At 35.9% G+C, this 16482-nt stretch overlaps 1 long non-coding RNA gene across 1 annotated transcript in view; it reads left to right on the top strand.

The window, feature by feature from the left end:
* LOC141545715 (uncharacterized) overlaps positions 1–16482 on the top strand; it is a 118850-nt gene that overhangs the window by 2214 nt on the left and 100154 nt on the right. Inside the window, exon 3 of the long non-coding RNA XR_012483124.1 lies at positions 2611–2759. This is a non-coding gene — a long non-coding RNA (uncharacterized LOC141545715). The remainder of the gene's footprint in view (positions 1–2610; positions 2760–16482) is intronic.

Below are 16482 nucleotides of genomic sequence, written 5' to 3'. Positions count from 1 at the left end.
CTTGCTACATTTCAATTCTTCTTAATTCTCCTCTGAGTATTCTGGGATCCAACAATTGTTGCCTTCTAGCCATTCTTCACTTAGAATCTTTCAGTTCCTAAATCCATTTCTTCTTATATGTTGTCCCATTGCCAACTCAGCTATGCTCTCACTACTCACATCTGCTTCTTGGATATCTTGGCTTCCTTCAAAATTTAGCTTAAAGCTTACTTTTTACAAAAGGTGTTTTTTATATCTTTCTTATCCCATGCTCTTCAAACACTTCACCACACCACACCCACACCCACCCACCCACACACACACCCACCCCATTAGTGCCTTCCATCTAAGACTATTTCACTTTTACATTTGTCTTTCACTACATAGTTGTTTGCATGTTGGTTCCCCCATTAAAATAGAAAGACAGGGACTATATTTATAACTTCTCCTTTAATTTGTATCACTTAATATATGTATATATATTGAGACAAAAAAATAATTAACAAATGTTTGTTGAGGATGAGGAAGAAAAAATGAGAAGTTTTTAAAAATTTAGATCAGACATATCCTGGAAAGGACATGAGGGAATCACTGAAGATTGGTTTTGGAGAAGTGACATGGATAGACTTGTATTTTACAAAGATTATTTCAGCCATTGTGTGTGAATGACATATTGGGAGTGATCAATAGGCAAGAAAACCAATTAGGAGTCTTTATAATAGTCAAGGCTAGTGATACTGAAGTCATGAATGAACATGGTTACCATATTAGTGAGGAAAATGAAACATTAATAAGTGACTTTATGAAAGTACTATTAATAGGATTTGTCTCTGAATGGATGTGAAAGGTAGGGTAAAGAAGGAGGGAAATAGGTGCTTATGAATCTGGATGACTTGTAGCTACCATGATAGAAATAAGATTTGGGAAAATGGTTTGATTATGCTAAAAAAAAAATATGACTGAAACAACCAATAGAAGTTGTTGTCAAGATCTTGTTGATATAAAAATGGAATTTCAGGAATGAAATCTAGGATGGTAAATGTAGGTTTATGACTTCATCAGTTTTATCACTGTCAGATGTTAGGAAGAAATGAAGAAAATGAGGGCACAATCCCAAATCATCCATCCCAAATTTTTACTACTGAGCTCCCAGTCTAGGGAACAATTATCTTTGGAAATTGAAATTTTAAAACAGAAACGGCCAATAGTTAAGGAAACACTGATTTTTGTTTGTGTTGGGGAGTGAGTTGTCTCTAGTGAAGAAAGAAGAATGAATTAATCAAACAAATCATGGATTTTTGAATGACTGTGGGACAGCAATTGTTAAAATCATTAATGTGCCCCTCCTTAATTTCTTTCTCAAGGAATTTTACCTGAACCAAAATAAATATTTTCATAATTATGGAGTCTTGTCTTTGACTGAAGATAAAGATTCATTTGGGAATATTCATGTCTGTACTTAGCCTCATTTGATTATAATATAGCCCCATTTTAAAATGGAGCAGCAGTAAAGGAAACCTGATTTAAATGGCAATGCCAGTAAAAACAAGGCTAGCAAAATCTCAAGGGGAAAAAAACTTAATAAGGCTTTAAGTTTCTCAATATAAATTTAAAAGAAATGCCTTATTAGACCTTGAAGGATTGTTCATTAGCCTGTAGCTATATGGGAGTTGAAGGCAGGCCCCAGGAGAAAAGTTACTTCTAAGAAAAAAAAAAAAAAATTGAAAGGAAACATAGAAAGTTAATTCCTGCCCACAAACTTAGGAAAGAAAAATTTGATGTTTTTTTGTTGTTGTTGTTTTTTTTGTTTGTTTGTCTTAATAGTTTACATATATATTGATATATATGTAGTGGCTTTGAGAGAACATTTCTTTGGGTGAAGTTCTTCAAGATATTTGTTTGCGTTTTTATTCATATGTTATATTACTGGTATATTTTCTTTGTGCCTCTGGCATCAATTATGTCAAATAAAAATATTTAATTTCACATGAACAGAAAATTATTTTTTGAAACTTTTTTTTACTTAAAGTCATACTTCTACAATACATTTATGGTATTAAAATGGGAGTGGTGCAAATGCCCATTTTGATAATTAAAAAAGGCACTCCAAGCTATGTAGAAGGACTGATTAATGTCTGCTTCTGTTCCACAAAAGGAATCTATGCACTGCATTTTGCAAACAGCCATTTACTGCTTCTACTACACCATGGTAGTCATCTGTTTTCTCAGGTTAGAAGCACTTTAACTTTTCATTGCTATAAAGAAAATTACTTTCAATAGGGAACAACAACAAAAACAACAAAACACATTTAGTGAATCGTCTCTATCTTGTTTATGCTCTTTAATGATATAAATTTATTCATTCATTTATCCATTCTTTCAATAAATAATTACTAAAAGTTTTCTGTGCGACAGACTTTGGAGATATAGCAACAACAACAACAACAAAAGGAATTCTTGCCATCAAGGACCTTAAATTTCAACAGGACAGAATAGCATATACATATATAAGGAGATGCAAACTAAATTTAATGTAATTGGGCACAAGAACACGCTAACGAGTGAAGTAAACAAGAAAAGGCCTCCAAAAGGAAATGATGCTTCATATCCCTCTTTTAATTGATTTTCCAGAATTCAATCAGAAGACTATGTCAAAAATATAAATAGCCATGGACCAATCTGATATATGGATTCTGGTTTTTATTGTGGCATACCATCAGAGAAGACAAGTAGAAGAAAAGAATGTGAACTATTCATAATCTTAGTCATCTATACAGCAGGTATATTCTTTGAGGTTTAATTGACCTTGACCTGGGAGCCTGAAGAAAGTGAGAATAAGAATATATTGAACTTTATAGTTTACATAATTTTTAATTATCTAACTTAGGATAAAAAGGCTAGGGTTGCAGGTTACTTTCCAATCAGTACCACTCTTATCAATCTACTCCATCCATTACCCCATCTGTTTTCCCAATGGCAGAAAAAAAAATTATGTGTTATTATTCAAGGTTATTTAACATTCATTGACAAAGTGATTAGTCAATGAGTTAAGAGGCAGAAGGAAGATCTTAACTTTCAAATCTTTAGCTCTTAATACTTCAAGCTGCTCTTTATTGAATGCATTAAAAGTAACATCAGCAATGTCCTCTAAGTGTCTCATTTAGTCAGTTCTATAATTGTACTTTAATTTTTAGTTTCTTAGGATGAAAATAGTGGTTTTCATATTATTGCCAAGGATTAAGTGTGAACATATAATGAAGGTATCAGGGGATAACTTCTTCCTAATCACAGATTTTGATTGCTGCCATGGCCCATTGTTTTTCTGAAATTATAAAACTTTACAACTATTGCTATGGTTTCTTATGCTTTTGCTTCCATCAATGAGCTTAACCCAGTCTTACAAAAAAGCCTATTATTATTCTACTAAATTAATTGAGATTTAATCCATTCCTTTTCTAGAAATTGTATAAATGATTTTGATGACTCAATCAAATTTTTATAATTCAGTTCTATTCTAGCCACTTTGTATCTGTACTGGGTCAACTATTCCACCCTAATACACTGTGATTGACTCAACATTAACAGTTCTTTGTGTAGACAGCCTGATTTCTGAAAGAATTGTATTATGCATTCATCAACTATGTTAAAAATAAAATCCTATAGTTTAACTGACCAAGGGAAAAACAAGGACTTTTCACTAGATGCAGAAAGTATAGGGCCACTATTCAAAATTTCATTTACATTGTGGGATCAGGTCCCCATTGGGTGCTGCTATTTTCTTTAAGTGTGAGTAATCTTGCCAGTCAGTCAGTTTCCCTAAAAAGACCTTTAACACCCCCCCAAAAGTAGTTGGCAACTAATACATAACTTGATTAGAGTCTTAGACTTGGAGTCAGAAAAGTATGACTCCATTTTCCAAAAATGGTTTAGCTTGGTTTCAATTGCATAGAATACCATGCATCCCCCAGGATAAGCTAATTACCTAATATTTCATCACCATGAGGACTGACAGCTTTCCATAGTCAAAATATTCTCAACAGCTTACTTTGACTTTCTAGTCAAAATCTAGAGAAGAAAGCAGTGATCTTGTCCACAAGTCTTTCTTTATGGTTGAGAATTTCTAGAAAACTTGTCATTTTACATAATTACTTCACTAATACTTTCCCTAATAGTTTCAACCTATCTTCTATTTCAAGTTTTGCTATGTATTATTCTCATTAATATATTGTTGTTTGTTTTTTTTTTTTCCCTCTCAAGACAGTTTTGTTGTAAATTTATATTCCATTTCCTGCTACTCAACTTTGTACAGGAATTTCCCCTCTGCCCATAGTGCATTACCTGTCAGTTCTGACTTTTGGATCGAAAAGTTTAATTTTTGTACCACCAACTATGAAGGAACCTTATTGATTACCATACTTTTAAATATGTTTTCTATTTAAAATTATCACATACCTAGATTTACATATTTGTGAAAATGTGAAAATAGCAGTACAATATATATTTCTTAAGGGAAGAAATGATGTTCCTTTTTCTCTTTATATTCCCACATTTCACACAATGTGTATTCCAGACTAAAAACAATAAATTCTTGATGGAATGGATTATATTTCATTAGATAGTAAGAAGAAAACTGTTGCTATTCAGAAAATAGATTAAGATCTAATACTTTGTTCACTTCACATTTAATCACAAAAATAATAAAATGTCCATTAATGTATTCCAGGGGTAAGAATTGTACAATGTATGTATAATGTACAAAATTTTATTTACCTTGATTTAGAACTGGTTCTTTTTGGGATTTGGTCAAGAATTTTCACCCAAGAAAGGCAATATTTATCTCAAACTATTTAAGGATGGTTTTGGAGGTGCTGAATGGTCAGAAAGGCAGAATTTCATTGCTATGTTTACATTGTTCCTCTGATTCTTCTCTGCCTAAAGACACAGGGAAAAGTGAATTAGATTCAAGCCCCATATTTTTTGACTTTCCATAATACAATGCAGCAACATGATATATTGTGCTGTCAAATGAACATGGAGACATATTCTAAGTCTCTTTTTTCATAATGAATTGTTGACCAAGATATGTAGAGCTATCACTGAAATACACTGAAATGAAGTATGGCTGCTATTTAATAGGGTAGACTAACACGACCTATTTTTAAAATATCTTAAGATGTGTCAGGCTTATTGTTCCCAGAGGAAGTTAAAGGGAGATGTTGCTAAAACTGTGTTGAATACATGGAAATACATATGTATATTATATTCATAGCAATTCTTGATTTAGGTAGTTGAAAATATCTGTTCTTTGCAAAAATAAGCATACTGAGGAGACATTTGTTATTTACATTATGATTTTCTCTACATTTTATTTCTAAGATCTATTTTCCTTTTTTTCTCCATATTTCAATTTAAAATCAATAGGGAAGATTAACTATGACTTCACAATAATTTCAGGCACAACCCATAAAGTTGTAAGATTTATAGGGACTTGTTAAAGGTCAATCGTGACAAGCATTTATTAACCCCAACTATGGGCCTGGGCCTCTGTCAGGTGCTAGGGATAAAAAAGAAATAACAAACATTCCTCATCCAGTCAAAAATACATTCTACTGTTTCCATAGAGTTCAGGGAAAGGAGTGAAACTGGTACTTAATAGAAGGGAAATGACAATTTGTCATGGTCTATGAAGACTCTCAATGAAACTTTTGCCTCAAACTATTTTGTTCTGTTGTATGGAACACACACACACACACATATAAACACACACACACATACACACAGGGGTAATTTGTTAGCGAGAAATTTATTTTACCCATTAAAATGTTTTTAAATTTGTCATTGACTGAAATCATTGGGAGTAGTGTTAAAAGAAAGAAAAGAGTTTACAGCTACTCTAATGAGGCTACTGACCCTGTTATATATGTAATCCTCCAGTACTCCCCCAAAAGCTACATATATAAAAATATTAGAAGCATATTGATTCTTTAGCTGAATAATATTTAATATATGCCATTGAAATTTAGGAGAAAATGTTTATGTGCATACATCCCTATTTCTCCTGTAAAATCTAATGATTTGTTGTTTCCTATCAGGTGCTCCTTCACATCTCTCAGGAAGAGGTGTTTAGTGTCTTAGAGAGTTTACCAGACAACATTCATATCATCTTATAGGTGTGTGATATCAGAATATGTGGTGAGTTCTCTACTAAATCTGCCAGCAATAGCAAGGATAACCTCTCCTACTGTCATTCAAAGTAACTCATGGTGTTCTTTGGTTCTCTCTTTTTCCAATGATTCTTTCTACTCTAATGGGGTCATTTCTAACTTGACAATTCAGGTTCCTCAGCTCAGCTGAGCATATTTTCTAATGTGTCATTGAAGTGGTAATTCATCTTTTCCTGTCCTTATCACTGGGTATGAAACATTTAATAATTGACACTTTACACAGCCGGTATTAAATCATTTTGTCAGCAGTCTTTCATTTATTGGTCTCCACACAATCATAGCTCTTGTTCTCTATGTTTGAAAAGAGGCAAACTGATATTTCCCTGAGAAATGTTATCTTCTACAGCACAGAAAGTGCCAAATCATCTTCATGTGGATCTTGATGACTGCGTCCACACAGCTTCGATAGGAACAGCTGAGAAAGTCAATATCATGCCACTGGACCCAACATTGTATATCGTATTTCCAGTCATGATTAGTTCCTTGATCTCATTGGCTATTGATTTGGAAAGATAATAGGATAAGTATTCTTGAAGAGCAAAGGTTGAGGATGAGCCAACTATACAAGAGACATGGTATTGAAGTCCAGAACATGGGGAACAGGACAAGGCAGACGATTCTGAGATAGCTGAACTGTTGCACAGTGAGTTTAAAATAAAGCTAATCAGCAACTTTATTCAAGGATTGTAAACTCCAGGCTAACTCTCTGAAGGCCTCAGGATCAGCCAGAGTCAGGATAAGCAAAAGTCCTTGGTCTTTAGGGGGCAGAAGTAAGTGAGATAGACGAAACTGCCATAAGCTCTCCACCAACCTTCCTTCTCCTTGTTCTCCTGCAAAGTGAGTCTGGTTTGTCTCTCTCCACCCCCTAATCCCTCCTACAATTATCTGTATATACCAAAATGGAGCTAGCATGGAATAGTGAGAAGGGCCATTTCCAAACATATGCTAATTGAGTTGTTGTCCAATAGGTAATTAGCCTTAAGTGTTTGGTTGTCTGATTCCAGTGCACCTGTTCAGTGTTTCAGTCCTTTATATCTCCTGCTTTCTTTTGTTTTAGAACACAGGTGGTCATGTCATCCCTGACTTCTCAGGGAGGTGAGAACCCCTAAAAGTAAGTGATCACACCCTCCCTGACTTCTCAGGAATGGAGGTGAAAACACCGAAAAAAGGAGGTGATCACACCCTCCCCCCAACTTCTCAGGAAGGGAGGTGAAAAGCACCAAAGGAAAATGGGGAGTCAAGCCAGATATTGTTAGCGGGTTTCTGGGCTGAAGGGTCTTCCTAGAAACAGGTATGCACAAACCCATCAGTATGGGAGTTATTACACAAGCACATAGCAATAAAACACAGACTAGCAGTGATGATTCTCTCCACAGCCAGTGCAGACTCAACATGGTGTAGTGATGTAACAAACAATATAAATCGACATGGTGTTGTAAAAGATTTCCAGAAGTCCTAGGAGGGTATGTAAACAGCAGTCACATATACACCTCCTTCAGCAGCCAAGAGATAGTCCAAAACCAATCTATTGTCCATTGCTTCACATGTCAGGGAATCCAATGATCCCTGGAAGTTTTTGAAGTCCTGCAACAGTCTTTTATGTGTTAGGGAATCCAATGGTTCCTGCAGATTTTGAAGTCCTGCAACAGTCTTATCATTTCTCAGAAAATCCAATGATTCCTGAGGGTTTTGAAGTACAACAACTTTTGATGTTCATGTGTCAATTGCCATAACTGCCAGGCCCTTTCAGTGACGAGCACAATCAGTGATGGAACTACCCGATGTCTCTTGGGTCTTCTCCTTCGTTTCAAGGGTCTGCTCCTGGACTAGGCAAATACAGCTTGTTGGCACCCATCTGATTCCTTCTCCATCTGTAGAGATACAAGCAACCCCTCTCTCCCAAGCAGTTAACCTATCTGGTCCCTTCCATTCACCACTTTCTAGTTCTCTCCACATCACCTGGTGATTATTTAAAGATAGTGGAGCTGCTCACACTGGACACTGCCCTTCCGGTGGTTTATAAAACCTGTCTGCCGGAGCCAGTGCATCTTTGTCAAAAAATCAAGAAGTTCATAGTATAAAAAGCTAAATTTAGAAGTTCTCTAGGGTTACCTGTGGCTTCCCCTTTCTTTTGTCTTTGGAGGAGCATCTTAATGTCTCTCTTTCTCCTCTCTTCTATTGCCTGTCCTTGAGGATGAAAGGGTATGCCAGTGGTGTGTAAAATCTTATACTGTGCACAAAAGTGTGCAAAATGTTTAGACATATATGCAAATCCATTATCTGTTTTTATTGCTTGTGGCACACCCATAATTGCAAATGCTTGTATAAGGAATTCAGTGACCACATGGGCTGTCTCTTTTGCTGCTAGAATTGCAAAAGTGAATCCTGAAAAGTGTCTACCACAACAGGGATAAAAGACAGACAACCAAAAGATTTATAATGGGTCACATCCATTTGCCAAATTTCAATGGGTCTCAAACCATGATAGTTCTTCCCTGGAGGGAGCATAGGAGTATGAAAAAGAAAGCAAGCTGGACAGCTTTTACCATACTCCTAGCTTCCTCTCTTGTTATTTCAAATTGTAAATGTAAAGCTTGAGAAGCCTGTTGACATTTAGAATGAGATTCTTGGGCTTCTTGAAATAAAGGAGTATTGGCCAACGTGGTTAGAGGGCTATCTGCCTTTGAATTACCATCAAAAATAGAACCTGGAAGTCCACTATGAGAGTGGACATGCAAGATATGTCTTACCTGGATGCTTTCTCACTTGCTCTTAAAGTTCCTGAAAGAGCTGATATAAATTGGAAGCTACAAATTTTATTTGGGATGTGGCAATACATTGTACCATACATACTTGTAAGAGTACTTTAAATGGGCCACCACAGTGCAACAGGAGATTTGAGTGGCCCAGAAGTAATTCCTGTGGGTAAGGACTGTCCCATGGGTGAGAATCTGGCCATATTGACATAGCTTTGTAATGGGAGACGGCTCTCTCTCTGACTGGCTGTGTGTGTGACCTTACAGATCCTTTTTAAGCCCCCTGCAGGCAGCAGGTCACTCTCTTTATCGGTAGGTAGCTGAGCTGAGTGGATGGATAGCTGAGAGAGGTAAGGGACTTGTTAGTGAACATGTGGGTATTCAGACCAGGTGTTCACTAGGGAGTTAACAAGTAAGGACATTATATGAGCAGGTATAATAAAGGCTTTAAGTTTGCACATGGCTGTTCTTGAGCACACTATTGGTTATTAAACTACCATTTAAGAAATCGTGGCTAGAGATCTCTGAAAGCCTCAGAGGAGGTGAGTCAGTAGAATTAGTTGACACTACAAAGGTCAGTGGCCAGAGATACTCTGACACCCTGGGAATTAGGAAAGATTGGCAATAGCAAATGCAATGATAGCATGTTGCAACCTACTGAATAGGCCAAATCAGGTATTATATTTATATCTCTTGTATAATAAGTAAGAGCTAGAATGATTGCATACAATTCATTCTGCTGAGTGGACTGAAAAGAAGTTCTGATTACTCTCTTTATAGTTAAGTCATAAGAGTATACAGAACAAATATTATATTTGGATGCATCCATAAAAATATTTGGTCCTTTAAGAGGAACTTTAGAAATCTTTTCTTCAAAAATCCATTGCGAATTATGTAATAATCTGGTTGCAATTGATAGGTAGTCAAAACTAAAACTGGATGCATCCATTGGGTATTTCCTATCAATTTCTGAAAGTCATTTCAGGTGTTTAGCTTCTCTGTTCTTAAGGAAAGTTTTTGTACTGGAAGCACCTTAGGATATACTTTATATCCTAAATATTAAAAAGGAGCATGTCTTTGAATTTTTTCTGGAGCTATGTGCAATTTGTAGTTCCTTAGTGTTTCCATGGTCTTTTGTAGACATGTTTGTAACATTTGTTCTTCAGGTGCACATCCCAATATATCATCCATGTAACGTAATAACATTATTTTTGAAAATGCTTTTCTTACTGGAGTAAGAGCAATAGCAACATACATTTGACACATAGTAGGGCTGTTTTTCATTCCCTGTGGAAAACTGTACATTCATATATTTTATAAGGCTCAGCTAAGTTAATGCTGGGTATTTAAAAGGCAAAATTTTTCATATCCTCCTTATCTAGAGGGATAAAATAGAAACAATTCTTAATGTCTATAAACCATAGAGGCCATTCTCCAGGCAATTGAGTAGGAGATGGAAGTCCAGGCTGAAGAGTTCCCATAATTTCCATCTATTCATTTACCTTCTTAAATCAGTTAATATCCTCTATTTTCTAGATTTCTTTTTCTTTCTTACAACAAATACTGGAGACTTCCAAGGACTTAGAGAAGGTTGTAAGTATCCTTGGTCAAGTTGTTCCTTTACTATGTCTAATAAGGCCTGAATTTTATTGCTAGTTAAGGGCCACTGTGCTATCCTCACTGGTGTATCAGTTTTCCATTGGATAGAAACAGGTGAAAGTGTTGGCAGGCCTTCAACAGCAACCTAAAAAAACATAAATACTCATTTTTAATCCTAGTTGTTGTAAAATGTCTCTTTCCCACAGATTGATGGGTATTTTTTCAACTATAAAAGGAGTAAAACTCCTGTTTCGCCTTCAAAAGTCTATGACTACCAATCCTACTAATGGTATGCCATTTATCTAGAGAGTGAGCATAGGATGGTCAGCTGCCACAGCTGCTGTCTAGTATATTCCTGGATTATGTTGCTTGGAGTCAGAATCTGGGTGACTGTCACCAGATTGCTTATTAGGAATCTGTATCAGTAAACTTGATGCCACTACTTTTCCTGGTTGATAAGTCACCCATTGTCAACTGGGATATTATCCATACATTCCCCAGTTTCCCACATCCGTGTATGGATTGACACTGTTTTGTAAGTATCCTCTGGAGGTAAAATGGTCAAGCCTACTGTGCCTGGAGGCAAGGGATCCATAGGTTGGAGTGGAACAGATTTCACTTCTCCAGGGGATATCTCAGTTGTCCCAGCTACATACAACTTTATTCTCCCCAATTGTAATCCCTTTCTCCCATCAGATGGCTTCCTGGCTGATTGGTCATGTCTGGGTACTGAACTTCTAGACACTCTCTGAGTGTAGCATCAGCTGCCATCATGCCCCAATGATTTTTTGTTTGGGGCCCTGGGGCTGGGCCCCTCATCCTGTTTCCCTGAATCAGTCTACATTCTGATACCCAATGGAAGCCTCTGTTGCATTTGGGGCATGGGGTTTTGGAGTTTGTTTTTCTACCCTGTTTTCTCACTCTGTCTCTATGCCAACATTGAGCTTTCAGATGCCCTACTTTACCACATTGAAAGTATTGATGAGTTTCTCTGGAAGTCTCTTGCCAAAAGGGACCCTGTCCTATGTTCGGATCTTGGGAAGTTTGCATCATAGCCTAGCTAAAAAAAAGTATTTGTGCCCACTATGGCACAGCATCTTATGATCTCCTCTAAAGGAGCATCCTTGTGTAGTCCTAGTGTAATTCTTCTACAAACCTTATAAGCATTTTCTTTAGCAAGTTGCCTTATCATAATTTCTATTGCTGCATTTTCACCAATAATTCGTGTAACAGCTGTCTGCAAATATGCCACAAAATCAGAAAAGGGTTCATTTGGCCCTTGTGCTATTTTTATGAAAGCCTCTCCTTTATCCTGTTTACCTGGGATAATACCCCATGCTTTGACAGCAGCAGAAGCAATTTGCTCATATGCTGCTATGGGATAATTAATTTGTACTGAAATGTCTGCATAAGAAACTACACCTATTGGTTGGTTAGGTGATTGGAGAATTAACTCTACTTCGACTATTTCATTGGGCTTGTATCCTACAGAGTCATTATATTCAGAAAGCCACAACAAGTTTTGTCCAGGTTCTAAGCACACCCTTGCTATAGATTTCCAGTCCCTAAGGGTGAAGACTTCATAAGCCAAATTCTGTAATAACATCTTAACATAAGGTAGCCCCATAAAGAGAACAAGCCTTTTTCAGGTCTTTGAGGATTTCTAGATCAAAAGGAGTGTATCTTTTACTTTCTTTACCTGAGGAGTTAAACTATTGAATCACAGGATACATTTCTATTCTCAAATTAGCTATCCTGCCCTTCTTCTGTAGCTTTAAATAGTGCCTTTTGCAATCTAGTCATAGATAGAGGTGATTGCTGGGGGTGGGGGGAGGTGCTGCTGATATCACTGCCCCTCCAACTACTCCTCCCTCCATCCCAAAAGGTGAAGTTGATGGGGATGGGGGTGTGTCAAGAACCTGCTTAGGTATAGATGGAGTTGAAGCTGGGCTTCACCACGCCCTTCAGGTTCACTTAGGTCCTCAAGCTCTCTGGTGATATTGCCATTAATCTGTCTTTTGTCTTCTTCTTTTTCCTCACACTTCCTCATCTGGCTGTTCTTAAAACATTTCCTTTTTTTTTTTTTTTTCCTATAACTTACAGGATTTTTTAAGGCCAATTGTATTATGTTGTGTATATATAGAATGTTTCCTTAGAATTTGAATTAGGACTTTATCATTGTTATATTCATATAGTTGATCTCTTACTAGTTTCCAATTATCTGTCTCTATATCTTCTTACTTGAAGAACTAAGGGGAAGTGCATTCTAATGTATCCAAGAGTCCACTAATCTGCTCCCAAGTTATAAGCAAACATTGTCTCTTGATCAACCTATGTATGCTTTCTATAGCACTCTCTTGAGGTGGGAACGGGGGTGAAGTTGGGGGTGGGGGAGAATCTTTTCCTAATATCTGCCCCATTTCAGCTAGAAAAGGTTACTAGTTTAGCCCTTAACAAAGTAAGTTCCTTGTTTGTTTGTTAAAATACTCATCCTATTTCCTGGTCACCAGGAACTTCTTCAGTGTAATTAGGGTCCTTGATTCATACAGTGGACACCAAATATGAAGCCCTGGTTAGCTCCCTGGAGACCTCAGGAACAGCCAGAGTCAGGATACGCAAAAATCCTTGGTCTCTAGGGGGAGAAGCAAAAGCGATGAATGAAACTGCCATAAACTCTCTACCAATCTTCCTTCTCCTCCTCCTCCTGCAAAGTGAGGCTGGTTTGTCTCACTCCACCCCTTAATCCCTTCTACAATTATCTGTATACACCAAAAGATGGAGCCAGCATGGAATAGTGAGAAGGGCCATTTTTCCAAACATATGCTTATAGAATTATTGTCCAATTGGTAATTAGCCTTAAGTGCTCAGTTGTCTGATTCCAGTCAGTTTCAGCCCTTTACAAAGGATAGTTGTAGACATGAACAAGACTCCCTTCTACAACATTCATAGAAAGTAATAAACCTATAATTTAATAATCTCCTTTAAAATCTGGTGCTCAGCATTGATTGCCATGGTCTTAATCATGACAGAGGAGCAGGACTATCATCTCCTTCATTCTGGAAACTATATGGCTTATTAATTTTCACTAATGTTTTGACTGTCATATGATATTGTTTATTCATCTTGAATTTTTAGTAGTACCTGCATACCCTAATATTCCCTCCCATATAAACTGCTACATAGCCATACTTCCTCCATCTACTATTTTTGAAGCTGAATTGAATTTTTAGTTCTGTATAAAACTTTATATTTATCACTATTTTTCATATAGTTGCATTTATTACAATATTCTAGTTATTTATTTTGTAACATGAATGGTAGTGGTCCCTCCCAACTTTATATAATCTGTTAACTTGGGGGAAAAAGTCACATGTTCCTTTAAAAAAATGTAAATATTGAAAGTCAAAGGACATTCCAATGAAGACCTCTTTCTAAAATGATTTCAAAGTATTAATTACCACTCTATGGGTTTACCACTTCCAATTCTGATGAATTACAATATATTATAATACAATAGACATATCTTCTTTTACACAAGAATTACATGATGTACTTCATGAAAAAAAAAATTAAGTGAACCTACATTGTAAGCAATTCTATTTTCCATTAGTCTAATAAATTTATCAAAATAGAGATTTAGACTATAACAGCTTGTCCTTTAAGAAGCCATATTGGCTTTTTGTGATCATTGCTTCTTTTCATATATCTTCCCTATATATCCCTGAAGCAACATTGCCAGATTAGGAAAACCTGGTTCAACTTTTGCTTTTGACTGATATAATACCTTCATGTCTATTGACAAGTAACTTATAGTGTTCTAATACCACAGATTGCTGATACCCATACATAAAATAATTTTATCCTATTTTTAAATCAGCTACTTGCTGCACTTTGTGTAGAATGCCTTTTCTCCATCCAACTCTTGTCTTTGCCATGATGGTTCCCCTTTTCCAGGTATACTTTCCTCTTCATTTCTGCTTCTTAGATTCCTTAGCAGCCTTCAAGAATCAGCTTAATTATCCACCCAAAACATGATTTATATTTGGGATGGACTTTAAGCTACGTATTAGGAATTCCACACACAGATAAAATCACATATGAAACAATCCCTACAATATGCTAATTATTATTTGTTGTGATTTCTCAGCAAATATTTCCTCTTTGTAGGTAAGAATCAGTTCCAAAACAAAAATTCATTTTTTGGATCCCTCACATATTGAGGAATGAAGGTATCATTAAACTGAGTCAAGAAATTATTAGGTACTTTGCTTTTGGCATAGAGAGAGCTTCAGCAGATGTCTAGGTAATTGAAATACCCCATTACTATTATAGCATGTCTCTGTGCCAGGCTTGTGATCTATTTCCCAACTTCTCAAATATTTCCACTTTTTGTCCAGGTGTTTGCTAGCTTACAAAATCCATTTTGCTTCTGTCTCAGCTGAACTACACTTAAATGCTGTCCATGATGATCTCTAACACAAGTATGGCTCTTCACCTATAATGCTATTATATCCTCAATCTCCTTTTTTCCTAGTGAATTTCTTTTGAATAAACTGTATTCTTCCAGAGCTATATTCTTTATAGATCTCCTCAATACTTCATTTTTACTATTTCCCTATACTCTATGCATTTCTATATAAAGTCTAAGGGCACGAACCTCATCAATAGATACTTTCTTGAATTGTTTGTTCTCTGAATTTCTAGGACGCTCTTTTATTCCCCTTCTTTCTGCATTGTATATCTTATCTAAGATATGAAGCTCAGTGGTTATGTGCCATCAGTATTTTTGGCATAGAGAGAGTTCCAGCAGATGTCTAGGTAATTCCTATTTCTTTTATCATTTCTTTTCCACTTAAATCTATTTTATTTAGATTTATGAGATCCCATTAAAATAATCATCAACTCTTATTAAAAAAACTTATCAAATGAAGAGCTTATTATTCCAATGTTTTAAATCAAGTTCCAGAAGCTAATATTCTATCCTAAGACATAATGAAGTTATTAATTTACCAACATTTCCTTCTTCCCCTAAACTCTCTGACTTTTTGCGGTAATGATGGTAATGCACTTATATCTATTAGTTCTTTAGCATTTTTGCCTACTGTTTTTATTGTTTTTATCAATGCTTTCTAAGTATTTTTGAATAGTATTATTTGTTTGTATTAGAAATGGCTTGTAGTTGTCTAGTTTGAAAAAGGTTGGATAACAAGCAGGCATGCCATGGGTGCATTCACTTTATAAGGTACCAGATTGTATGATAATTGTTATCAAATGCTTTTGAGCACTCTATCACATAGTCACAACACTATGCTTTTCCTCTTTGGATTCTTACTGTATGTTCTCTTACTTTAATTTAGTCCCACAGATACCCCATAAACCTTATTTTCTCCCTTTCTTCTCTTTGTGAGTCATGGAATTAACACCTGATCCTTTTTTTTTTTCATTAATCAAAAATTCTCTTGTCCTTCACTCACCTATTATTGGCTGGTCTCAGCTCTAAAGAACCACTCTGTTCTATATTCTCCTCTCTTCTCTTTCGTCTCCTCCCCTTTTCCTCTTCTTTTCTATTTTTGACCCTGGTATCAAAATAGGGTCTGGTGGTATAAAGTGCATCTCTACATTAAGGTGAAAACAACAATAACAGCAAAATTCACATTTCTGGCAGAGACACCATAGATGGACTTTGTACAATTATTCCTTAATTGCCACATCGTTATAAAGACTTTCTATCTCCCTCAATAAAAGAACAGTATATAAATGAGCAACAAAATACAACAATTATATTTACCATCAAGTAAGGATTTATTTTTTTTAACTGAGTATCTGTATTTTCTCATTCTTGTTTTCCAAACAATCTCTATCTTTCTCCAAGTTAGGGACTACTTTTCTCAGTCTTTCTCACAAAATACCCCCACTTTGTTTTT

Source organism: Sminthopsis crassicaudata, chromosome 6, assembly GCF_048593235.1.
Source record: "Sminthopsis crassicaudata isolate SCR6 chromosome 6, ASM4859323v1, whole genome shotgun sequence".
In the NCBI taxonomy this organism is placed as follows: Eukaryota; Metazoa; Chordata; class Mammalia; order Dasyuromorphia; family Dasyuridae; genus Sminthopsis; species Sminthopsis crassicaudata.
The sequence above is the reverse complement of the archived record's forward strand: the minus strand, read 5'-3'. Positions and strand labels throughout refer to the sequence as shown.